Raw genomic sequence first — 26530 nt, 5'->3', positions numbered from 1 at the left:
ATGACTCAAACTTGTGCCCTTTGAGAGTAAAATGGGGTGCTATTAATAATCATGCAGTGTCAATAGATATAAACCAGGGCTTCCACATGCAAACCAGACTTACTGTCCCCTCAAGCATAACCTTGTTATTATCCTCATTATTCAGTGAAGTTGGCCACACCCAGATGATTTGTGTGAGGTTCTTAGAAGGAAAATAAGAAAAACTCTGCCTCAGATTTTGGATGGTGAATGCTGAACAGGAACAACTTCCGCATGACTGCTAAACTCCATTCACCACACTGCCCCAGTGGGGTGAGGACTGAGAGCATGGTCATGGTGACTAAGAGACAGGCCGGTTGGGGATATGTAACCCACACTGCATGTGAATTTGGAATCAACCAATCATTTGAACACTGGCCAACAAATTAGTTATACCATGTTCCACCTCTGTTGTACTTTCTTTCTCTCCTTTTCAGAGATTAGATTATTAGGAGTTAAAAAAACTCTCAACTGGAAAACAAAAATTTTTCATTTTAATTTTTAAAAAATGTAATAGATGCCTCTTTCCCTATAGCATCTCTGCTATACAGTTCTAACTTCTACAGTTTCTCCCTTTATTCATCTAAAAAAGGAAGAACAACATTTTGGGGTCTTTCCAGAGTTCCCAGGCCTACCCAGGTGGCCAGATAGAGTTCCAAGTGTGTTAGAATATGGCAAGAACATTCCCTGTGGCTGACAGCATACATACCCCTGAGTTTTACAGCCTGTCCAGAAGTCACAAGGCAGAAAAAAAGAAGTTAGTACAATGATTATCATGAGTTCTGATATCATGCCCTTCCCTCACTCTCAAGCATGCAGACTTTCACACAGACTTAGATTTGAATCCTAGCTCCATTGTTTACCACCAGCCTTGTAAATTAATGATGATATTAACTACCCTACCTGAATCTGTTTCTTCCTCTTTAAAATGGGATGATAGCACCTAACTGATAAGGAGATTATAAAAATCAAATCAGCGTATCAGACATCTACTGTGCCTTACTTCATATTTTCTTGGAACAACTTCTTTATTCCAGCCACTGTACAGCCTCATGCAGTGTACCAGTCTCATGCAAAAATAATTCAACAGCCAAAGAGAGCTACATCATTTGGAGGGGTCAGTGCAAAATGAAAACAAAAGGCCCCTGATTCAAAGATTATTGAGAATTTCAAGACAACGATATGAGTGAATTAAAGCTAAGCACTTGGTTGAACATGTTGCACACGCATGGAGCCAGCCCTACTGCTCTTCCTCTCCACTATAACGTCCATCTTCCCTGTTCTGCCCCAGGACTTCTCGGACACCATGGCACTCATACCTGTGCAGTCTGGAAGCCTGAGTGAATTACAACTACAGAACAACCCTGGAGCAATGGATGATGGGAGGTGGTGAATAAATGCCACCCTCTTCTGTCGCTTAGGTGGACAATCAGAGGTGCATTCTACATGGCTCTTCAGAGGCTGGCAGGAAAGGATCCAGCTTTAGCCACCCACAGTGTAAAGAGCCTGATGCTGAGCCCATGAATCAGCTTTGCCTCCTTCCCTTCCCCACACACAAGCTGTCTCAGGCTTAGACAGGGGTACTCTTTTGGTAAAGTACTCTATGAAGACCTGGTTTATCGAAGCCCTCCTCCTCTCCCCTTTTGAGCTGCAAAATCCAGTGACCAGAAAAGTAAAGTGAGAATCAAATTCTGACCATAGTCCAGAAAAGAAAACAAAAAGAGAATTTTATGTTCATCTACCCTTCCATCCTCTCAGTTTACCCCTCCCCAACCATCCACCCCTCCTCTGCCTCAATACCATATACTCAGGTTTTCTTTAAAACCCATCTGGTTAGTCCTTGATACAAAATTCTAAAGATTCTATTTATTGAAGTCCTATTTTCCCTGACATTCATTTGGCCTTGGTCCCGTAATAATCTCACTAGAAGAGAAAACATGATCATGACTCAGGCTCTGAATGAGAAAAGAGAGTAAAAGTCATTATTTTTTACCAATAATACAATAAACTAATTTAAAGGAAGTAAAGTACTCTCAAGACACTACTTTGAAAGAATAAAGAACAATTGGATTCTTTGCTAGCTACGAAACACATTCTGATAACTATAAAAAATTTATATATTTCACTTGTTTTATATCATATGTTACAGTATTGTACTTTGTTCTCCCAAAAATAGTATCCATTCTTTCATATCTTTTATTCATCAGCACAGTTATTCAATAATGTCACTAAGAGCCATATTAGAACAGGAAAATTGTATGAAACAATAAAATGACCTTGGCTGAGCACATATTGGTTGTACCTCCAATCTAGTTTCTGCCACCTACTAGATGCCTACTCTTAGGCAAATTTCTGTAAAAAACCAATAATCTGACAGGATCCAAACTGACACTGTATCAGTACCACAATTAGATTTTTCTATAATGCTGAGTATTACACTCCTAATATCATATATACCAAAATACCTCTCAGTTTTCATCATTAAATCTACAATACAATACTTACAAAAGCACAGTACTGTAAATAGAAAAGTATATTCTAGAACCCACTGGACATGATAGATTGTAACACACTAGTAAATCAATACCTATAAATATTATAAATAACATAAATATTAGTTTGATCTTTCACGGTGTAATTACTAACATGTTGCACGTTTGGTAATTTATTGCAGGAGATTAGGGTACATAGTATCTTCATTAAAAATATTACATGAAGCTTAAAAAATTATTGTATCTGTAACTTGAACCATAGTTTCTTTTTTTAACCAAAATCATAACACACTATTTAGGTAATTTTGAATAAATGTATTCACACATTTATTCATTCAATAAATATTTCTTGAAGACTACTATGTGCCAAGGGATAAAATAATACATAGAAATGGATTCTAGCCTTTGGGAATTTATATGCTGGTCAGGAAAACAGACAAGTAACAAGCAGTTAGAATACGGAACAAAACTACTGTAGAGTGCACTGAATCCATACATAAAGGGTCAGGGAAGCTTCTAGGAGGAAGGGACAATTAAGCTGAGACATGTAAAATGAGTAGTAGAGGTTGGACAAACACAGGAGAAGTGCAAAGACAGAAAAGATTTAAGTCAGAGAAAATATATGTTCAAGGCCATGAAGGCAAAAAACCAAGGTATATTCTTTGAGGGACTGAAATAGATTTCACATAGCTATATTATCCAAAGTTTTAAAATGCTTTGTATTTCTTAATGTGAATAAAATTTACTTAATATAAATTAAACCTTTCCTTCCTGCTCTGGCTGCTCCACTGTTGGGATGGATGCACCACTGACACCCCAATGCCAGTGATGTGTTGATGCATTAATACCACTGATGCCCTGGATGCAGTCCCCAGCTAATTGTCACCAAGAGAGACTCTATACTTCCCTCTCTGACAACCTAATCATAACTGTTTACCTGATCTTATTTTTAAAAATTCCATGCTTTCTTATACAAACTATTAGTTATAATTAATATGCCTTAGGTATCAGAAAATACTATAATACCAAATTTAATTTCCTCATTGTATAGTTGACCCTTAGATAAAACAGGGGTTAGGAGCGTCAACCCTCTGCACAGTGGAAAATTTATGTACAGCTTAACTCCCCAAAACTTAACAAATGATAGCCTACTATTGACCAGAAGCCTTACCAATAACATAGTGAATTAATACATATTTTGTATGTTATATGTATTATATACTGTATTCTTAAAATAATATAGAGAAAAAAATGTTAAGAAAATCATAAGAGAAAATACATTTATAGCATAGTACTGTATTTACCAAAAAATATCTGCATATAAGTAGACCTGCAAACCCATGCTGTTAAAGGGTCAACTGTATATGTTTTCATTTTCAGTTTCTGAGGTATCGCCCAAAAATCTTGATGCTCTCATTCTATCCATTTACCACTGAAATCCATAACCACAAAGGGTTTGAAGAGTTAGTTAAAAAGCTGAACATGAGGATTATCCAGTTTATTTTCAAATGAACAAATATTTTTGGCTAAAACCTTAACCACTCAGATCTATACACTACAGAATGACACATTTTTCAGTTGCAAATAGGGGTCTTTAAGAAACTAGAGGTTTCCCAGAAGAAAGGAGCCTATTTTTCCAGGTGGCTGCAGATTTTTCAATGCTCATTTGTCTCCATTCATTGTGACACAGTTGAAGGTTTCTCCCACCAAAGACCCACAGCAGTTTTGATCAATAAACCAACCAGAAACAGGCTCTTATTATAGTGTACTGTTACACAGATTTTCTTCTAATGATTTCTCAACTCTTTCAAATGTGACCAGGGAGAAAAGATTCTTAACTTTGCTACACATATATATATATTCAAAACCAAGTTTATTCTATCTTTCTCAAAAGTAAGCAGCATGTCCTAGTCTGATGCTGGGCACCTAATAGGATTAACTGAGAAAAAATACAGACAGTGTATCAAGGTTACTAATTTAGAAAGACTTTCAAAAACATTGATCAGGAAAAGACCAACAGACTAGAAGGAAAATGGACAAAATATATGAACAGACAGTTTACAGAAAAGGAAAGGAAAAAGGCTCCGGAATGTATAAAGTAATGTACAACTTCACTCGAAATAAGAAAAGTACAAATTAAAGCAACACTCACCCACTGTTTTTTGACTATTAGATAGGCAACAACCAAAAAAATTAATAATACACTATGTTGGTAAGTGTATGGAGAAATGGACAATATTACATATTGCTGGCAGGTATGTAAACCGATTCAACTTCTATGAAGTGCAATTTTGCAATATATACCAGGTAACCAACTCTTAAACATAGAAAATTCCTTTTCTAGGAATTTATCATATAAATTGAGTCAAGCATGTATAAAATTATATATGTATAAGATATTTCACTGCAGCATTATTTGCTATTGCACAGACTAGAAACAACCTACATGTCTATCAATAGATGATTGATTAAATAAATGATATATCTATTCAAAGAAATATTCTATAGCCATAAAAATTAATGAGAATTCTCTTTTTGTAACAATATGAAGTGATTTCAAATGCTGAGTTAAAAAAAAAACACACAAGGTATAAAATCATATGAAGAGTATACTACCATTTGGATAAAAAGAGATGAGGAGAGTATCTACACATATACTTATTTGTACATGCATTAAACACTTCTGGGAGCATACTTACAAAACTGATAGCATTGTTTCTGTCCAAAGAGGGGAACTGAATGGCTGAGGAATGGAATGGAAGGGAAGGGAGATTTTCATTATAAGCCCTTTTTTAATTTTTTTAAATGTTTATTTTTTTAATTTTTTATTTAATTTATTTTTTTTTTTTGAGAGAGAGAGAGAAAGAGAGAGACAGACAGAGCCTGAGCAAGTGAGGGGCAGAGAGAGAGGGAGACACAGAATCTGAAGAAGGCTCCAGGCTCTAAGCTGTCAGCACAGAGCCTGACACAGGGATCGAACTCACAAACTGTGAGATCATGACCTGAGCTAAAGTCAGATGCCTAACTGACTGAGCCACCCAGGCGCCCCAATGTTTATTTATTTTTGAGAGAGAGAGAGCACATTAAGCAAGGGAGGGGCAGAGAAAGAGAGGGTAACAGAGGATCCTAAGCAGACTCTGCACTGACAGCAAAGAGCCTATTGCAGGGCTCAAACTCACAAACCATGAGATCATGACCTGAGCTGAAGTTGGACACTTAACTGCCTCACCCTTTTGTAATTTTTGATTTTTGAACCATGTGGATATATGTCCTATATAAAAAATAAAATTTAGATTAAAAAAAAAAAAACACCTTAGGCTGAGAGTATCAGGAGCTCTGATCACTGGTTCTATCTCAGCCTCTCTGGTCTTAAATCACCTCATGTCTCCGGGGCTCAATTTTCCCTTCAGAAAAGAATTAGGCTGGCAAATCTCTAATTGTAGAGTTTTACACATATATAAGAAATCATAGCTGCAGGGGAGAAACAAAATAATTCTTTAATGCATTTCACATACAAAGCTTAATGGTGGTTCTGGCCAACACAACTGTGATTCATTTCCACATAATCATATAGCAAAAGGCCAGATTCTATGCAAACAGTCCCACTCTCTTCTTACAAATACGTGACATCAACATGGTCTTTATGGAAATCGGAAGTATACCCCAAGAGTCCCCATAACCACATGCCAAACAAGCAGGTTCCTGTCATTCTCCAACTTAGGACTCCTGAAAATAGATGGTTCTTACTTTTTTAACACAGCTCACTTAAGGAATGCCAAAGACCCCAAGGCCCATCCATCTCACCCATTCTCACTATAGGGTACATCTGCTTCATTCAATATACAAGTATGCTGGTTCACATCTGTGTATACACAACTTAGTGTTGCATATACAACTTAGTGGCTGGCATACATTTATGTATACAATAAAACATACTATACATATTTACCTAAAGGTAAATTTGCTTATTTTATATAATATATAAATATATTATATATATTTCACTAATACACATATATAAAAGTAACCTTTTTTTATTATAATTTTTTTTTTAACATTTATTTTTGAGACAGAGAGAGACAGAGCATGAACGGGGGAGGGGCAGAGAGAGAGGGAGACACAGAATCGGAAGCAGGCTCCAGGCTCTGAGCCATCAGCCCAGAGCCCGACGCGGGGCTTGAACTCACGGACCGTGAGATCGTGACCTGAGCTGAAGTCGGACGCTTAACCGACTGAGCCACCCAGGCGCCCCTATAAAAGTAACCTTAAAGTAATAATTTACCTTAAAATCTATTTTGATAAAAAGAGCCACAAATATCATTGTTGCAAATATGCAAACATCCTACAGTGTAAAAATCAAACAACTCACAATACTCTAACAGTAACTCATAATTACGAGACAAAGGAGCATCAACTAAAATCATTCCCACAGTCAAGAAAACAAGGATGATGTAGGGATAACTGAGTGCTTTTCCTTGACATTGTGGGAACTGCAACTATCTACATGGGAACAAGTACAATAGAAGTTTTGTAAACTCACCAAATACATAGTAGCCAGACTCTTTAGTCACATATATACTGGCTTAGAGCCCTCTAGTTACCTATTAATTTTTCTCATGAAAACCAAATTTTAGTCAATTGCAATGATTCACTTAATAGATTATTGGTTAATCAACCCTTACTCATAACTTAAAAATGAAAATCTATGGAACATGTCAGTTGCCTCTGTAAAAGTTTGTAAAACAGTACTTATTCCAACCTCACAGGATTGTTTGGAAGATCCCATGATAGAAAAGGTTGTAACAATCATTTATAAACAGCAATGGGGTTGTTAAATCCCCCATTAAACCCTAAAATGACCCTGGCTGCAAAAGTCATGACCTAGAGCTGCCAGGTACAATAACTGCTGAATTGTTAAAGATCTCAGAGGATCTTCGCAAGACTGAGGAAATTAGGATAAATGTTAATGTTTAGTTGAGTGACTGAAATTAAAGTTATTTATAACTGTATAACTAGAAAATTATATATTGAAGATGCACTCATAGATACATAGAGATAGATAGAGATATAAGTAGATATAGATATCCACATATATAGATACAGATTTGAGCAATGAAACAGATTGCCCAACAAATACGGCTTACTGGTACACTCAATCTCTAGTTTCTGGTAAACAACTGTTGAAGTAGCAAAACAAGCCAAATTTTCACATTCTCCAACTGGGAAATATGCCCTGTAGATATTTAATAATGTATTCTGCTTTTTTGAAATTATTATATTAGTATATACAAACTTACCTTGAGGATCTGTTTTAATTACAAATGTGTCATACATAAAACATGTGGAATCATTTCAATATGTTCATTATCCTTTGCCCCATTCTTCAATTCACAAAGCAAGTTTAATTGTGGTATATTCATCAACTCTTCTATAGTCTTAAGATTTCCACGGATATTAGTTCAGCTGAAATTTCTAGAAAATAGTCCTCTGGCAGGTTACCCCTGATTGGGTTCCACTTCAGAGGACAGTATTAATCAATGTACTGGAAAACACATAAGCACCAAAACCATATTAAATCTAAGCTCCATCCCATAGGGCTCTGATTATGTAAATAGATTCACATATTTTAGTGAGAAAATTAGCAGCCACAATTCTTCCTCAAATGAAACCTGAAGCAGTCATGCAGATTAGCACCAGTTTAACATTTTAAAACTTTGTTTTTAATCAGGCTTGGGAGGAAACGATTGTAGCCTCCCTGGTTATTTATTCTCCCTTCTTCACTAAGGTACCATGAAGCTTAATTATACTTATGTTGAGGCTATTTGCTCTTCTGAAGTTTAAGTTTATATGAATGTTCAATCATTAAATACCTGCAGTGGAAACATAAAAAAAAATCCTTTCTCCAAATCAAGAGACTCAGGAAATCCCAAACTACCTGAAGCTGGAGGAACTGAAACGTAATTAGTTAATAGATATAGTAATACTTATTTGAAACAACAAACCAGAATTTGATTCCGAGATGAGGAGCCAAAATGGAAAGCCACAGAGAGTGAAAATAGAGAGGCAAACTCCTAAAGAAAGCTAGAGATCTTCAGGAGAAAAACAAAAGTAAGAAGTTATTACAATTGGGTGGAGTATTAAACAGTGAGGGCATCTGAGGTGATTTTTTTTATAAGGATGAAGTGCCCTGAGGAGAAAGGGTCTAATCGAATTGGAGTGCAAGTGGCTGAAAAGAAAGCAATTTTGACCAGTCATCAAAAAAGTGGTTTTGAGATGAAGACTAAAACAAAACAAAACAAAACAAAAACAAATCTTTCTTTCCCAATAAGGAAAGATGAGACCAGAGAGAAACAGCTCTATCTTTATACTAAAGCAATTGTTTTGTATCCCTTTTCCTAGCACGACACAAGTCAAATGATGTTTTCATTTAGGACACATCCCCCACAAGCACAGATACATGCAACTATTTACATTTCATCCCTCTCTCTCCAACTTTGGAATTGTAATGTGTGACTATACCATCTTTATGGGATAAGCACTCTAATGTGCGGGAAAGGCAATTATTCATTACTTGGAACATACCTCACAAATGACTCCAACAATGCCGTTTGTTACCCAACCAGAGCTAAGACAAATTAGGAAGGGTAACTAGAAATCCCCAGGAAAGGCTAAAATATCTGACTACTTGTAATAAGCTCATGAGAGCCCATAGGTTAAAAGAATTTGATATTCCCCAAAGACTCTAGATTTGAGCCCTGTTACTCACCACCCGTCCGCCATACTAGGAGTGTACCACGCTCACACTACCTTCTATTTTGAGGTTAAGAAATCAGAACAAACAAAATCCAACGCAAAATCTTAAATTTTGGAACCCTTTGAAAATCTATCAGCTCATACTCCCAAACAGAATTTTCTAAACAATATTCTATAAAGAATAGACCAAGAAAAACAAAAGTTGGCCACCAAGGGAACTTGCTTCTGACTTGGAAGTGGTCAAAAATATGAAACTAAAGACTCACTACAGGGTACTGAAATACACAGAGAAAGATTAAAAAGTCTTTTTCATTTCACATCTTTTAGGAAGCTTATTTTGGGTATATCTCCATTATCTGAGATGCAGTACTTATCGTCATTACTATGCAGACTAAAACTGACGCATGTACACCCTGCAAGTTTATTTAATTTTTCTGCTTTGTCTCATCTCTCCAATTAGATTGCAAATTTCATATGATCAGGATTGTAACCCTCTTAGCCCTTAGATCAATGCTAAGCACCAAGAAACCATTCTGTTAAATTTTTATATGATTAACTAATAAAGCAATTTTAATTAATTCCTACCATTTCTCTAACATTGTTTTCTTACTGTCTATTGTTTTCTGTGGATTTATGTAAATGCTATTACAGTTAAAGTGTGTCTGTGTGTGTGTGCGTGTGTGTGTGTGACACACGAAGGCAACTGGCAGATATCATAAATTGCAAATTAAGAAAAATGTCTGCCTTTAAATCAGATACATCATCAAAAACGAAATATCCTTTTCATCTTAAACAGCAATTGCTTTTAGCATGGAAATCTTATCAAACTCTTGGGATAAACAGACCAAAATGTACGTCAAAATCCAAGGAATCTTTTTGTTCTATATATCATACTCCTAATGATATAAGTTGTGTTTATTTTAATATATCATTCTAATGGTTTCTTTTTGCATCAATTTTACTATTGAAAGTTATCTTCTTACTTCTAGTATCGCTTCCTTAAAGCAAGCTCTTACAAAGATAAGTCTGAGAAAAATGTAAATCTGAGTTAAGACAACATAGAGAACTTACACAGAGATTCACATTTACAGCCACTTTATTAAAATCAAAATTAAAGATGAGCAGTGCCTAATCGTATGTCCCTGGCCAGTTTTATAGAAATCCCAAATTAGAAAACACCACAAAAGCCAGCAACTAGATTTTAATGTTATGCCCATTATGGGGAAAATTACAATGAGGAAAAGAGATCAATAAAAATCCATGTGTAGGTAACTTGAATTCCTCAAGGAACAGAAACAGGTTAGGTCTTTGGTTCTCAACTCTTACTAAAAGTTGAAACTGAGCTTTTAAAAAATACCAATGCTTGGGTCCCAGCCCCAGAGATTCTGATTTACTTAGTCTGGGAAGGTCCTAGGGATCTGCAGTTTTAGAAGCTCTTCAGATGACTGTACACCCAGATTTGAGAACCATTAGGTTAAATGATACAAGATTACAAATAAACTTTCTTTAAAAATTCTTACATTTTCCATGTGTCTACTTCCAATACTAATTCATACAAAGTCTTAACTTTAAGTACAAAGAGTTCAAAGTTACCCTTTTAAGTACAGCCTGCTTTATGCAGGCTTAAAGCAGTACGTTTCCCCTGAAAACCATCTGCCAAAATTATACTATGTATAGCTACAGCCAAAATTGTAAAGACTAAGTTTATAAGTAATGTTAACTTATTAATTCTATTGCACCTCCATGGACTCTTTTGGTCTGACGTGATGAAAGCTAATCAATCTAATTTAACGGAAAGAAAAAGGGAGAGTGGATTTATCAGCTAATAACTGGAAAAGACTGTAATAGACCTAACATTACACACACCAGATCCAGGGCTCAAAATGTCACCAAGACTTGCTTTCTCATTCTCTCATATTCCCTTCCTCCCATTCTTAGCTCTACTTCTCCCTAGATGTTGGTCTCAATCTCTGCCAATGAGTTCCTCCAAATGATAGAAGCCCCAGGTTCACATCTTAGCAGCATCTTTACCTGAAAAGCAAAAGAGAGTCTTTCCCACTCCTCTCCAGAAGAAAAGTCCCAGAAAATGACTCTGATTACCCCAAATTGGATCATAAGCCCATTGTAAAAATATCAAAATATTATCTATCTACAAACATACTACTCAACAATCAAATTAAGTTTTAAAACATTAATAGGAATGAAGATGGGAAAGCAGAGAGAGTAAAAGCCCAGTCTAGATAACTCTATGTTTGGAGCAAAATATACCTTACAGCAGATATAAAAGTTGAATTACAGAAATAGTCAAAGGTCATATCAAAGACAGACTTTTATCTTAAAGAGTTGAATTCCATTTTTATTCTGAGAGCTAAGAAGGCCACAAAAGGGTTTCAGCAGAGGAATGAAATAATCAGATTTGTTTTAGGAAGATTACTTTGCCATGTAGGTATAGATTGAAGAGAATGCATTTTAAAAATAGGAACCAGTTAAAAGGATATTGCAGTTAACCACAAGAAATCTAAACTTATACTAAGGCAGTAATAAGACAAAAAGAAACAGGAAATGGTCTCAAGAGATTTTTTTAAGAAGGTGGTAACTAGATTGTGTGTGAAGTACTTAGAAAGGGAGCGGATTCAGGATAACTCACTGATTTCCGGCTTGGGAAACTTGGAGGATAGTGATGGTAGTGATGGTATTAACTAAGAGAATTCAGGAAAAGAGGCAGATTTGGAAGGACTAGTTTATAAATTCAGTTTAACATATTAAGAGTTATCTATAGGCTAAAAAATGGAGGTTAATTCTTGCCCATTTTCTGAGCCTGGTTCTCAAACCTTCCAAGTACTGGATATAAATTCCTTTTCTGTTTAAGTTAACCAAGGGTGGTTTCTGTTGTTTGCAAGCTGTAAGTTCAGCTGCAAGATCAACTTTAATTGTAAAGTCATGGTGCTAAGCACCTGGGTGGCTCAGTTGGGTAAGCGTCCGACTTAGGCTCAGGTCATGATCTCACAGTTCGTGAGTTGGAGCCCGCATCAGGTTCTGTGGTGACAGCTTAGAGCCTGGAGCCTGCTTCAGATTCTGTGTCTCCCTCTCTCTCTGCCCCTCCCCCACTCATGCTCGCTCTCTCTCTCTCTCTCTCTCTCTCAAAAATAAATAAACATTTAAAAAAATTTTTTTAAAGTCTGGTGCTGGATGATTAGTGAATAAATATACTAAAGTCAGTACTCCAGACAAAGGTAGAACTAAAAGCAGTGCTCAGGATGATGAGCCATGTGATATTTCTAATCGACATACAGGCAAGGCAAGTTAGTCAATAACCCCAACTAGAAGGGTGTAAGGGGTATGCCAGTTGGCATAAGGCCCAAGGAGGTACAACATAAAAAGAGGAACACGAGTTTTGAAGTGGACAAAATGGATGCTGATCTCCCCTCACCTCTATCCGGATCTGTGGTTTGGAATACCAAGGAGGAGCACAATGACTTGGCCAGGATGCTAAGGGGTGGGGACTTTAGGGGAAAGCCAGGTCTATAGTGCAGATTTCTTTCCTTTTGGCCCTCCAGTATCCGAATCTTAGGACACAGGCAGTGCCCTGGCCCCTGCAAAGAGGGCACTCCCATGTAGCCTAGGTTCAGCTAACTCCATCTCCCGTGTTCCACCTTAAGGCAGTCATGTAAGGCATGTAAACGTGCAGCCAACTTGACAAATTCCTCATGGCACAGGCAGCAGCTTTAATGACAAGCAGGATATGAGGCATATTGTAAACATTAAATACTCCAACATATGATATCCCCCAAGCAACAACAGGGTAGGAAAAGACTCCCAATACTCACTTTATCTTTAAAGGCACCATTTTCTGTCATGTCAATGTATTCTTTGGTCTGCTCTAATCTGGCAATTTGGGCAGCATAACAGAGATAGGGGGGGTTGTAGGCCAGGGAGAAATAGACAGGTATGTCAATTTGAAAAACAGCAGCTGGTAATAATTACAAACATAAAACCTCTTGGTATTATTTTAACTCTAAAATATTAATTTCCACATAAACCACATGTATTTTATTATTGAACTAGAGAACATGGGTGGCTGATAGTCCATGGTAGCATGATGTAGACTGCAGCCAGTGGCAGCCCCCTAAACAAATTAACCCAATACTGCACTTGGGCTGTGATTCCAGCAGTAGCTGCCCCAGCTTCCCTTGGTTCTTGCCCATTTTCTGAGTCTGGTTCTCAAGCCTTCCAAGTACTGGGCATCTTTGCAATAAATTCCTTTTCTATTTAAGTTATCCAAGGGTGGTTTCTGTCATTTGCAACCAAGAATTCTTCACAGCTACAAGGGACAAAGGTTTTTATAGGCAAAATGAAGGGTGTCATATGCTAGAGTCCCCGGCTCTGTTAAGACCCCTAAATTGTAGTATTAGGAGTTTCAGAGTTTCTAAACATAAAAGCAAAAGTTCAAAGGAGAAAAGTGATGTGACAAAAATTAAAGTGTTTCTATATCAAAATATACCATAACTAAAATTAAAAGGCAAACCAGAAGAGTATTTAAGAAAATGGCAAGGTATCCTAGGGGCTTTCCAAAATTAGTGATATATCCTACCTCTGGTCCAGACTGTGTGTTGGTTCTTTGGATCCTCTTGAGAAAGAAATTATATAAAAGATAAAACTTGTCAAAAGATTTCCCTCTCTTTTTCTTATTAAATGCAAGGCCCAGTAGAACTACCTGTACAACTCCTACCTCTGCCTGAAGGTGAGAGTCTACAACCAAGTAAACCATTCCTGGGTTTGAGAGATGAGACTCACTTGGCAATGAGTGTTTTGGTGACAGAGAGATGGTCCTTGAACTTAACAGAGTTAAGCCTCCATGGGTGTAACAACAGTCTTATCAAGGCAGGGCAGAGAGTAGATGCAGGGTCGGAAGAGAGTATTGTTCCCATCACATTGTTTCTCACTCAAGCAGGAAGTTATGATTCGAACTACATTGCTAGTTATAATTTTCCTTTACCTTACACAGGCTCCCTAGGGAAACATGTAGGGCAAACAACCATGATTGCTAAATGAAAGGGTTTCTAGCAGGTAGGTAGACCTTCCACATTTTCTTGTATTGATTACACAGCCCATGTCTGGGAAAGGCACTGTTAAAAAAAACAACACAAAACAATTCAACTGAGTAAATCTGAAGATCTAATTGGCTTTATCAACAGTTCATGAATAGGTAATATCTCACCTACCAAACAGAAGGGAGCTCTGAGGAGTTGTACAAAATGGAAGGCTTTTATAAGCAGAAGGAAGGTGGGACATGGAAGGTAAATGAGTAGATTATGCTGATCAGGAAACTCCAGGCTGATTGATTTAAAAATCTGCTCCTGGGACAGGCTGATACTGCCTTTAGGTTAGGTATTAAGTCTTGGTGGGGCTTGGCAAAGTGACTCCATTTGGGGCCTATTGTTTCTTTATAACAGCACAAAGACTGGTTGCCTCACTTACACAAAGCAGCTCATGGTCACAGTCCAGGCATCCCATGTGCTTCCCATAAAAGGAAAAGATAAGTTCCTAAGTGTCAAGTCTCATGGAGTAGACTGTCCCAACATTCTCCCTATCTATATAAAATCACTTTTTTCTCAGCATCTTGGACTCAGCTTCAGCCCCACAGCAGTAAACTTACATATGACTGATTATGCAAATTAATGAATTGAACTCCAATGAGCTCCGTTTGTAATTGTGAAACCCTTTGCAATTATGAGCAGCCCTGTTAGTCTGGAGAATTCCAACATACAGGAGGTCCAAAAGGCACAGTGGAAAAAACTGACAGAGGGCAGTGTGGGGGACGGTTTGAAAGGAAGAGGTTGCAGCACGGAACCAGGCTAGAATAGCCATATTGGAAAGGACAAGCCTGAATGGGCTGACATTTCAGGGATAGGGAAGATGATACAGCTAGAGGCAAAGCGAGGTTAGCTAGGCTTAGTTCTGACTGGAATGCATCACAGGTTACTGTACTAAGACAGAGTAAAGAATTGAGTGTTGTCTTGTTACTGCAGGACAGGCAGAAATCTCTACAGAGAACTGACCTGCTCTGGGCTCTGAACCGAACACTGGCTGGGAAAAAAAAAAAAAAAAGTTTTATGCCTTAGCAAATTACAGGCACCAGGGCACTGAGTTGTCAGATGAGGGTGAGGCCCATGTCAGAATGGAAGTAACCAAAATTTTGGCAACCTTTTAAAGAAGCAAAGCAAAATGACAGTAAGGAGATCTCCTCTGTCCTCATACTCAAACTCACAGGATTCCTGTTTGACTTTTACCTGAACACGTAACTTTCCAATCGGTATGCTTCCATTCTACACTCTGTAAATTCTAAGCCCAGGAGGCCAAGAACGGTGTCTGTCTTGTTCCACACCACATCCCTAGCACGTAGCACGGTGCCTGATAAATAGGTGTATCATAAATATTTGTTGAATTAATGAATGCATTAGATTTTTGACCCAAGTGCCACATAATACTCTATCATCATATCTCCCACTTTATCACAACACACTGAAAAATTTAAGAGGAAACTTCTAAAATATTCTTATGTCATTTTTCAGGCCCTTTTTCTTGGGTAGGTACAAAACTATTATGTCATAGATTACGAACTTAGAGCAAACTCTAACAATTGAAATAATAAGTAAGATACTAAGGATATAATGAAAGTAAAAATAACGTATATCAACACATGAAATCTTCGACATTTCACTGAGGTGGGGATAAGCTCTTGATATTCATTCCATCCCTATGCACACTACATTTCTATCAGGTAAGTGCACACGTTGCTATATTTGGACAGGGGGGTGGTGATTGGGAGGCAGTGGTATATGACTACCAGAACAAGAGCAGCTGTATAACTTTTATTTATTTTTTTTAACTTTTTTTATTTTTTTAAAGTAGGCTTCACACCCAGCACAGAGCCCAAGCAGGGCTTGACCACTTAACCAACTAAGCCACCCAGGCACCCACAGCTGTATAACTTTAAGCAGAAATGTCTTGACATTCATAGAATAAAGTTTTCTAAAATATTAATTTCCACAGATATTTCAGCAATAAACTGTGGAACACTGGAAAAAAATTACATAAAAAAACATAAGTGGCGACATAAGAAATTCAGAAACATCCTAACTAAAGTATATTTTGCTCAATAACAATGTTACCTGTATATGTCTTTTAGTAAATGCTTGTTACTACCTCAGAGAAATGTGGCACAGATTTGTAGCCCTTAAAGATTTCAAAAAATAATTAATTCTAAATGAAAAAAAAAAAAAGACTAATATTCCCCAGGTCTTACAAGTTTTACCACTTTAGCAACTTTAAATTTTTCGGGGTGTGCCTGGGTGGCTCAGACAGTTAAGTGTCCAACTTTAGCTCAGGTCAGGATCTTATATCTCGTGGGTTCAAGCCCCGCATTGGGCTCTGAGCTGACAGCTCAGAGGCTACAGCCTGCTTCGGATTCTGTGTCTCCCTCTCTCTCTCTGCCCCTCCCCACTCGCACTCCATCTCTCTCTCACTCTCTCTTAAAAATAAATAAACATTAAAAAATAATAATTAAAAAATTATAAATTATTTGGAAACTATGTATTTACAGTTGAAGTAATATTACAGAACAGTGTGGAGTTATTCAAATCATTAACTTTCTCCAGTCATAAATATGGAAGAAAACTATTTTGCTTAGAAAAGATTTTTCCCCCATGAAGAAAATATGAGTATCTACTCTCAGTAATCTGCCCACCTATACCTGTCTTACAATCTTTCTGCTCCACTGAATGGCTTTTTTTTCTTTCATAAAGCCATGAATGTTATTGCAAAATTACATCTTCCTCAATATTTGTGTAGCTCTAAATCTTTGGTTAATCCTCTCCTCTGGAAAACTCTCTCTTCCATTTGAGATAAGACAGTAAACAATCACTTAACTTCCCTGGGCCACATAAGTAAAAGAGAAATAATATCTACCCTACACGGTTATTGTGAGGAAAAATTAGACACTGTCTGTAGCAATCCTTTGTAAACTGAAAAGTTTTGTAGACCTATTAGTGTCTCTCAATATTTGGCAACTAAAATTTTGGCTCATTGCATCAAAGATCTGTCATCCCTACAAACATCTTCAACTTTAATGCAAATAATCCAATCAAATTCCAAAAAAAATCTATGTTTAATATATTAAACACCTATTCAATGAGTTTTCCCATATTAATTGTGCTAGGAACTAAAGTTCCAAAAAAGGAATAGTCAAGGAGGAAGGAGAAAATCATATGGGCTCAGCTGTCCCAATGTATTTAACAGAAGAGAACAACCTTGAGCCTTGTTGTATACAAGCATAATCAAAATGCTTGACTTTTTTTAACTTAAGGTTTTTTTTTTTCTCATTTTTCTCCCTTTATGTTTGTTCACTTGCTAAATTTCAAGAATGCCTAGAGAGGAAACCTAAATTTTATTTAATTAAAGGTTTCAGAGCATTGAAGTTGCTATAGAACACTGTGCTCTCAGAGACAACAAACCATCCTTCCCATCAATATGTTTAAAATCATAGTGCAATTAATATCAAACACATTTCTTAGTCTTAACACATGGAAAGGCTGACAGAATCTCTCAAGTCCTGATTCCTTTATTAACTGCCTAACTTCATCTGAAATCATTAACAGCATGTTTCTGGTCTTAAGCCCTAAGGCCTCTCTTACTTGGGTGAGCTTGGACAGATCATGTATAAATACAAAAACTAGTTTGTCAGCCAAGGCTATAGTCAGACTCTCCACGTTTCCTCTGTGCCCTACCCTAGTGCCTGCTAGCACTAGACTTCCCAAGAGTGAAAGTGAAAGGGAAGTAGCCTTAAGCCCTTTTTATCAGTTATTCTGGAGAGAAGAGAGAACAGTAGAAAGGAAGGGAAAAGGAAGATACCCAAAATACATTACCACTTCCAAAAAAATATCATGTGAAAAAAGTACATTTAACCTCTTTGTACCTCCCTGTCAAACTTTCCCCATTATGCCACATTCAACCCCACACTCCAGCTGTATACACCTGAGGACTCTATTCCAGATCTGAGTTGCTTTTCCCTAGCAGGGAGAGAGGGGCAAGCATGAGTTCCTTGAGCCCACATCGAGACCACAATCAGCCACTATAATACCAATTTAACCACTTCAATCATGTTTTCTTTTATGAAACTCAGTCCTTAATTTACCAAAATGATAAATCCATTCACAAAGGAGGAAATTTAAAAGGTTATTTTTTAAAATTTGCATGCAAGTGCTATTTGGACCCACCCCTATCTGCTATATCCATTAAGCTCTTGTTTTTAGTTTCATTTTTGGTGAGCTAAGAGAACAGAGACCTCTCCCTATTGAATGCCCTGAGTACCTCTCAAACTCAACTTTAATAAGGTGAGGTGGGTCAAAATACATATAAAGACTGGCTTTTGAAGAATTATTACTTCTGAGATGATATCAATGAAAAGAAAACTTTATTCCACCTTATAGAAACCATACTTTATCAGAGCTAGAAGGAACTCTGGATTCCATCCACTCCAAAGCTTTGCACATTGGGCTACCATAGTAGAGAAGCTTGGGAGTTACTGAAAGATAAAGGGATGGCTTAATGAATAGGACTTTGCTGCCCAAAACCATCCCACCCCTTTCACCTCTGTCTTATCTGAGGTTTCTGCTCAGTTTGTTTGGCTGTTCCTAAGAAAAAAAAAAATCCCAATGTTAAATATAAATTCAAAAACCAAATGACTCCTTGTTTTCCAGGCAAGGAAAGGTCCAGAGAGATAATATGCCCAAACTGCTAAATTATGGCATAGCCAGATGAGGATGCAAGCCTTCCCAATCCATAATATATACTGCCTCCTCTCCAAAAACATCCTAACAGGGTCAATTACACAGGGACAGAGAGAACCTGTGCAAACTTAACATGTTTTTTTCTAACTCAAATTACTTTTTTTTTTTCCAATTGGAATAAGAAATCAAATTGAAAGTCTAACAAATTAGCCACTAGACTACATGACTTAAATTTTAATTAATTAAAATGAAACAAGATGAAACATTCAGTTACTCAGTCACACTAGCCATATTTCAAGCATTCAAGAGCTATTGTGACTATATTCAATAGCTACAGTGACTACTGTTTGACATCACAGATACAGAACAGTTACATCACTACAGAAAGTACTATTGGAAAGTGATGGTATAGACAGTATCCCAGCACTGTCTAAACAAAACAGCATTTGATTCACATGTCACAATGCCACCAACAGATACTAATCACCTCAATTCAGCATTATAGTCCCTTTCAAAGAAGAATAGGGCAAGATACACATTTTACTCCCCACTTTCTTCTATTTAGTTGAAAGCACAAATATGTCACACAGAAACTTTGGAATTTTTCCTGTCACACTTTTTAATACAGCTAAATCATGTTCAAGGAGAAGTACAGAAAAAAAGTATTTTTCAACCGTAACTGTTAATATTTTCCTTCATATAATCTTATGTAAAGCAAATACAAATGGAAATAGCATTGCCAAGATTTTTTTAATAGGGTTAGGTGGGGAATCTAGGAACTCTATATTGATACTTTAAGTTCATTATTACATTCTCTACAAGAATCAATCCAAGTAAAGTTGATCCAATTTTTCATAATTTAAAAGGAAATTCTTACAGTAAGATACATTTGAAGATTACATACTTTTATGATGATACTCTAAAGGACCATAAAGCATGTGAGAAAATAGTATTATCATTAAAAAGATTTCAGTTTGATGTTGAACCTGGCCCCAAGGTGAGTCAAATTGCTTCAGAAATTCTTTGGCAATGTAGTAAAAGATAAATTAGCTTTTTAGAGTCAAAAGCATTTCAAAATGGAATTCAATGAAAAAGAACTACTCTAAGATAAAAATTATATTAGAGACAGAAAGAAAGGAACCTGGAAAATTTTACAGCAAGCCCTCGTTTCCTGGCATTAATCAGTTTTACATAAAGGTGAATTTAAGTTTAGTGCCTTTACTACTCTTGCCAGAACTCTTAACAAAAATCAGACACTTACCAGTCTAACAAAACAAGGAAATAACTATAATTTAACACTTTCTTAAAAACACAGTCAGATTTATGATCTGGTATTACCATATGGAAATGCCCATTTTAGGTAATCCCCTTATTAAAGTGTGTAGGGAAGGGGCACCTAAGTGGCTCAAATGGTTAAGCATCAGACTCTTGGTTTCAGCTTAGGTCATGATCTCATGGTTTCATGAGTTTGAGCCCCTCGTTGGGCTCTGCTCTGACAGTGCAGAGCCTGCTTGGGCTTCCCTCTCTCTCCCTCTCTCTCTCTCTGCCCCTACCCTGCTCACAATGTCTCTGTCTCTCTCAAAATAAATAAGTAAACATAAAAATAAAATTTAAAGTGTGTAGGGCATATTTCTATACACTGATTATAAAATCCCTTTATTTACACTATTTCGTTGTTTAATTCATTCAGCAAGCATTTATAATGTACATATTATGTGTGAGGCACTACAGCTAAGTGTTAGAATATAAAGACAAAGCTGTTACAGTTCTTGCTCTCAAGGAGTTATAATTTGGAGAGAGAAATTTGCAAATAAATGGTAATAATAAAAACAAAGCAGTGAGCAATTATTATGTATCAACTCACACTATCTTAAGTGCTATGATAAAAGTATATAAAGGATATACAAGAGAGGGTTCCTAATCCAGACCACAGAGAGACTGGCCTTTAGGAAAAGGGAAGAGGCGAGAGAACTTGGCAGGTTCAAGGGCAAAGGAAAGGTCTTGGAAGGAGACAAGCAGATGCTTATCACTTGGAAAGGACAGGTACCCAGAGGAAGGCTAACAGTCATGGAAGGTATATTGTGATTTTCTGGAGTCCAGTTGCTTTCATTTGGGAAACTACAACCCTGGATGGTGTCAAAGGCTTTGTGAAGCTTCGAACTGGCAGCCTGATCTTTGGGCTTGGAGGCTAGCCCACAACCAAGGCCCTAAGTGGAAAGGCAGTCTAAGGACAACAGCAGTTGGCCAATCAGCAGTTTATTATAAATGCTCTAGACCCACAGGTGCTAAACCTCAGGTATGGCTGGAGCTTTCTTGACAGTGGAAGCCAGCCCTCTGTTCTGTAGCAGGCAACAGCTAGGCTGAGATTCATTCCCCAGGTAGGTCCCAAGTATGGCTTTCAGGCACGGTCAATCTGTTTCTTCTAGCTGTAGATGGCTTGCACTAGTTCTTAACTGTTGTATTTTCAGGAATTTTGCAAGTTGTTAGGGTGGCCAACTATCCTCATTGGCCTAGAACTGTCTCAGTTTTACTCCTATGTCCAGAGAAACTCCTCAGTCTCAGGTACAGCTGACTGCCATCAGACTGGTAACCTAAAATCAGTCATGGTGGGAATACATCTGCAATGAAAACTGGCAAACACAATAAATCAGTCCCAGGCTTTCCCCTCTCCTCATCCCCACAGGTGGTTTTTAAATATTTCCTAGCATGCCACTAGATTCCTCTCTCTGCTGTAAACATTTATTTATTTTTAAAAAGTATCAAAAAAGGAATTGCTGGGGTGCCTGGGTGGCTCAGTCAGTTAAGCATCCGACTTTGGCTCAGGTCATGATCTCATAGTTCATGGGTTCAAGCCCCCCATCAGGCTCCGTGCTGACAGCTCAGAGTCTGGAGATTGCTTTGGATTCTGTGTGTGTCTCTTTCTCTGCCTCTTCCCTGCTCAAGCTCTGTCTTTTTTTTTCTCTCTCTCTCTCTCTCAAAAATTAATAAACATTAAAAAACAATAAAAAAAAAAAAAAGAAATTGCCAGGGTGCTTTCTGAGATCAGATTATATTGCTATATTTGCTATGTCCACTGACAATGGAAGAGGACAGCACGCTAAGACTAGAAAGGGCCTCTGTCTGCCCCAATGAGGGGTTGCTGAGCAGGCTCTCAGACCTCTCTACTCCCAGCAACAAAGGTCATCTGCTTCAGCAGGAAGACTGAAGGCTTTGACTCCACTTCCTTCCTGCTCATTCACTACTTCTACCAACTCATTACTTAGTCACCTCACTCACATGTTGAACTGCTAAATCACTTATTTAACTTTATCTCTCAATTCTTTTATTTAATCTACCATGTGCCTCAGTTTCAGCTTTTCATCTAACTTTACCTTTAACTCAGTTTTATTTTTACTTTTGTCCTTATTTCATTTTCTTCACTTTTTTTATTATTGAAATGCAATTGACATACAATGTTGTATTAGCTTCAGGAGTACAACATTGATTCAACAATTCTAAACATGACTCAATGCTCAACACAATAAGTCTAGTCACCATCTGTCACCATACAACATTATTACAACTTTATTGACTATATTCCCTTTGCTGTGCCTTTCATCTCTGTGACTTATTTATTTTATAACTGGAAGTACAAACTTCTAGTTGTCCTTATTTCATGTTAAAATCATTAATGTTACTGCTGGAGTTTTAACTTGTCTTATCCTAATTCTTTTCTCTTTCCCTTTGCAGTTTTTAGCTTCTTACGCATTTCTTTTATTTTCTTTCTACTATCTTAACCCTTTCCTATTTCTCTAGGATGTAGTCTTAACTTATTCCCATGTTTAAATCATCTTTCATTGACTTACCTATATAGGAAGGAATGTGAACAAGATAATCTGGAGAACATCTACATTAGATTCCTGGAAGTTTGGAGGCTTTCTTCTCCCTGTCCACATCACCCCTCTACTCACGTCTCTCAATTCCTTCAATAACTTTATCTCTGCTCTCAGAAACCCATTCCCTAGCCCAGTACAAGATGGTTCTGCAAAGCACCTAAGTCCATTCCCTAACGATGCTAACCACACAGTCGATGCTAACCACATAGTCGACTTGTTATAAATGTTTCCAGTCAATCCCATTTACAACTACCAAAAACCATAAAATATCTAAGAATAAACTTAACCAAAATGTGAAAGACCTATACTCTGAAAACTGACAAAATAAATTCAAGAGGATGAAAAGAAATGAAAAGACATTCCATGTTCATGGGTTGGAAGAACAAGTATTGTTAAAATGTCTATAATACACATCTACAATTCAATGCAGTCACTATCAAAATACCAACAGTATTTTTCACAGAACTAGAACAAACAATCCTAAATTTGTATGGAACAACAGAAGATCTCGAGTAGGCAAGGCAATCTTTAAAAAGAAAAACAAAACTGGAGGTATCACAATGCCAGATTTCAAGTCATATGACAAAGCAGTAATAATTGAGAGAGTATGGTACTGGGATAAAAACAGACAAATAGATCAATGGATTAGAATAGAAAACCCAGAAAAAAACCCACAATTATATGGACAATTAAACTTTGACAAAGGAAAGAATATCCAATGGGGAAAAGACAGTCTCTTCAACAAATAGCATTGGGGAAACTGGACAGTCACATGCAAAAGAATGAAACTAGACCACTTTCTTTCACCATACACAAAAATAAAATTAAAATGGTTTAGACTTAAACATGAGAGGTGAAACCATAAGAATCCTTGAAGAAAGCATAGGCAATAATCTCTCTGACATCAGCTATAGCAACATTTTTCTAGATATGTCTCCTTGAAACAAGAGGCACAAAGGCAAAAATAAACTACTGGAACTACATCAAAATAAAAAGCATCTGCACAGCAAAGGAAACAGTAAACAAAACTGAAAGGTGACCTACAGAATGGGATATAAGAAACAAGGGGGTAGTATCCAAAATATATAAAGAAATGATATAACTCAATACCCAAAAAAACAAATAATCCAGTAAAAAATGGGCAGAACATATGAACAGACATTTCTCTAAAGAAGGCATTCAAACAGCCAACAGACATGAAAAGATGCTCAACATCATTCATCATCAGGGAAATGTAAAGAAAAACTACAGTGACACATTGTTTCACACATGTCAAAATGGGTAAAATCAAAAACACAAGAAACAAGTGTTGGTAAGGATGTGGAGAAAAAAGTGGGAATGCAAACTGATGCAGCCGTTGCAGAAAACTGTATGGAGGTTCCTTAAAAACACTATATGTAGATTCCTTAAAGAATTAAAAATAGAACTGTCCTACAATCCAGCAATCACACTACTGGGTATTTACCCAAAAAATACAAATACATTGACTCAAAGGGATACATACACCCCTATGTTTATAGCAGCATTATTTACAATGACCAAATGATGGAAACAGCCCAAGTGTCCATCAATAGATGAATGGATAAATAGGTGGTATATATACAATGGAATATTATTCAGCCATAAAAAAGAATGAAATCTTGCCATTTGCAACAACATGGATGAGCTAATAAGTCAGTAAGGGAAAGACAAACATCATATGATTTCACTCATATGTGTAATTTAAGAAACAAAACAAACAAGCAAATGAAAGAAAAAAAGAGAGAGACAAACCTAGAAACAGACTCATAACTATAAAGAACAAACGAATGGTTACCAGAGGGGAGGTAGGCGGGGAGATGGGGGAAATAAGAGATGGGGGTTAAAGAGTACACTTATCATGATGAAAAAAAAGAAAATGATTTTAAAAAAAGGAAAAAAGTGTTCCCTGTCAAGATTTCAAACTGTCACACTCATCAGTTTCCAAATAAACAATAGATCTGGAGCAAACCAAGATAATCACAGGTCATGAGCCAAGAGGAGATCTCGATAGGAAGGGACTGCTTACTCTTTCCATCCTAATTCTTACCAAGATGTCACATTCTTCTTGGAGGAATTTTTTTTGAGAGAGAGAGAGAATGCACGCAAGCAGGGGAGAGGGGCAGAGGGAGAGAGAGAGAGTGCATGCAAGCAGGGAGAGAGGGGCAGAAGGAGAGAGAGAGAAAGAGAGAGGGAGGGAGGGAGAGAGACAGAGAGACAGAGAGAGAGAGAGAAAATCCCAAGCAGGCTCTATGATCAGTGTGAAGCCAGACTGAGGGCTCAGTCTCACAACCATGAGATCACGACCTGAGCTGAAATCAAGAGTCAGACACTTAATTGACTGAGACACCCAGGTACCCCTTGGAGGAATTTGTTTTATTTTTTATTTATTTATTTTATTTTTATTTTTTATTTTTTTTAATTTACATCCAAATTAGTTAGCATATAGTGCAACAATGATTTCAGGAGTAGATTCCTTAGTGTCCCTTACCCATTTAGCCCATCCCCCCTCCCACAACCCCTCCATTAACCCTCAGTTTGTTCTCCATATTTATGAGCCTCTTCTGTTTTGTCCCCCTCCCTGTTTTTATATTATTTTTGTCTCCCTTCCCTTATGTTCATCTGTTCTGACTCTTAAAGTCCTCATATGAGTGAAGTCATATGATTTTTGTCTTTTTCTGACTAATTTCACTTAGCATAATACCCTCCAGTTCCATCCACATAGTTGCAAATGGCAGGATTTCATTCTTTTTGATTGCTGAGTAATACTCCATTGTGTGTGTGTGTGTGTGTGTGTGTGTGTGTATACAATGTGTATATATATATATATATATATATATATATGTGCATATATATACACACACACACACACACATATATATATATATATACACACACATTTTCTTTATCCATTCATCCATCGATGGACATTTGGGCTCTTTCCATACGTTGGCTATTGTTGATAGTGCTGCAATATACATAGGGGTGCATGTATCCCTTCAAAACAGCACACCTGTATCCCATAGATAAATGCCTAGTAGTGCAATTGCTGGGTCATGGGGTAGTTCTATTTTTAGTTTTTTGAGAAACCTCCATACTGTTTTCCAGAGAGGCTGCACCAGCTTGCATTCCCATGGAGGAATTTGTTTTAAAAAACTCTTGAGGTCAGGCTCTTCCCCAGCTCTTTTCATCTTGGAGGGATAAAAAGCAATCTATATCAAGGGCTACTCCACAAAGAACATAATTTAAAGCAGCATTTGTGTTTTGCCCCACTGGATGGTTCTTAACCTGAGGCATGGATTCCTGTGCTTAGATGCTCAGGACCCCCAGGAGAGGTATCTTTGGAAATGACAGAGTAGCTCCTCTCACTTTCCTGTTCAGGATTCAGTGGATGTGAGGCTCATGACTGGAGTACAGAGGCCAAGAGGCTGTATTACTTTGATATCCTATTAGATAAGGGGAAATTAAATATTGCCTTGGGTACCTCCAATTTAAGGTTTCTCTTTTTCCACATATTGAGAAATTGAAGATAACCTTAAATCAGAATTACAAAATATAATCAAAAATATAAATCTGCCCTTCCTAA

Source organism: Panthera pardus, unplaced genomic scaffold (genome assembly GCF_024362965.1).
Source record: "Panthera pardus isolate Hobbes unplaced genomic scaffold, ASM2436296v1 HiC_scaffold_15, whole genome shotgun sequence".
NCBI classification, from domain to species: domain Eukaryota; kingdom Metazoa; phylum Chordata; class Mammalia; order Carnivora; family Felidae; genus Panthera; species Panthera pardus.
The sequence above is the reverse complement of the archived record's forward strand: the minus strand, read 5'-3'. Positions refer to the sequence as shown.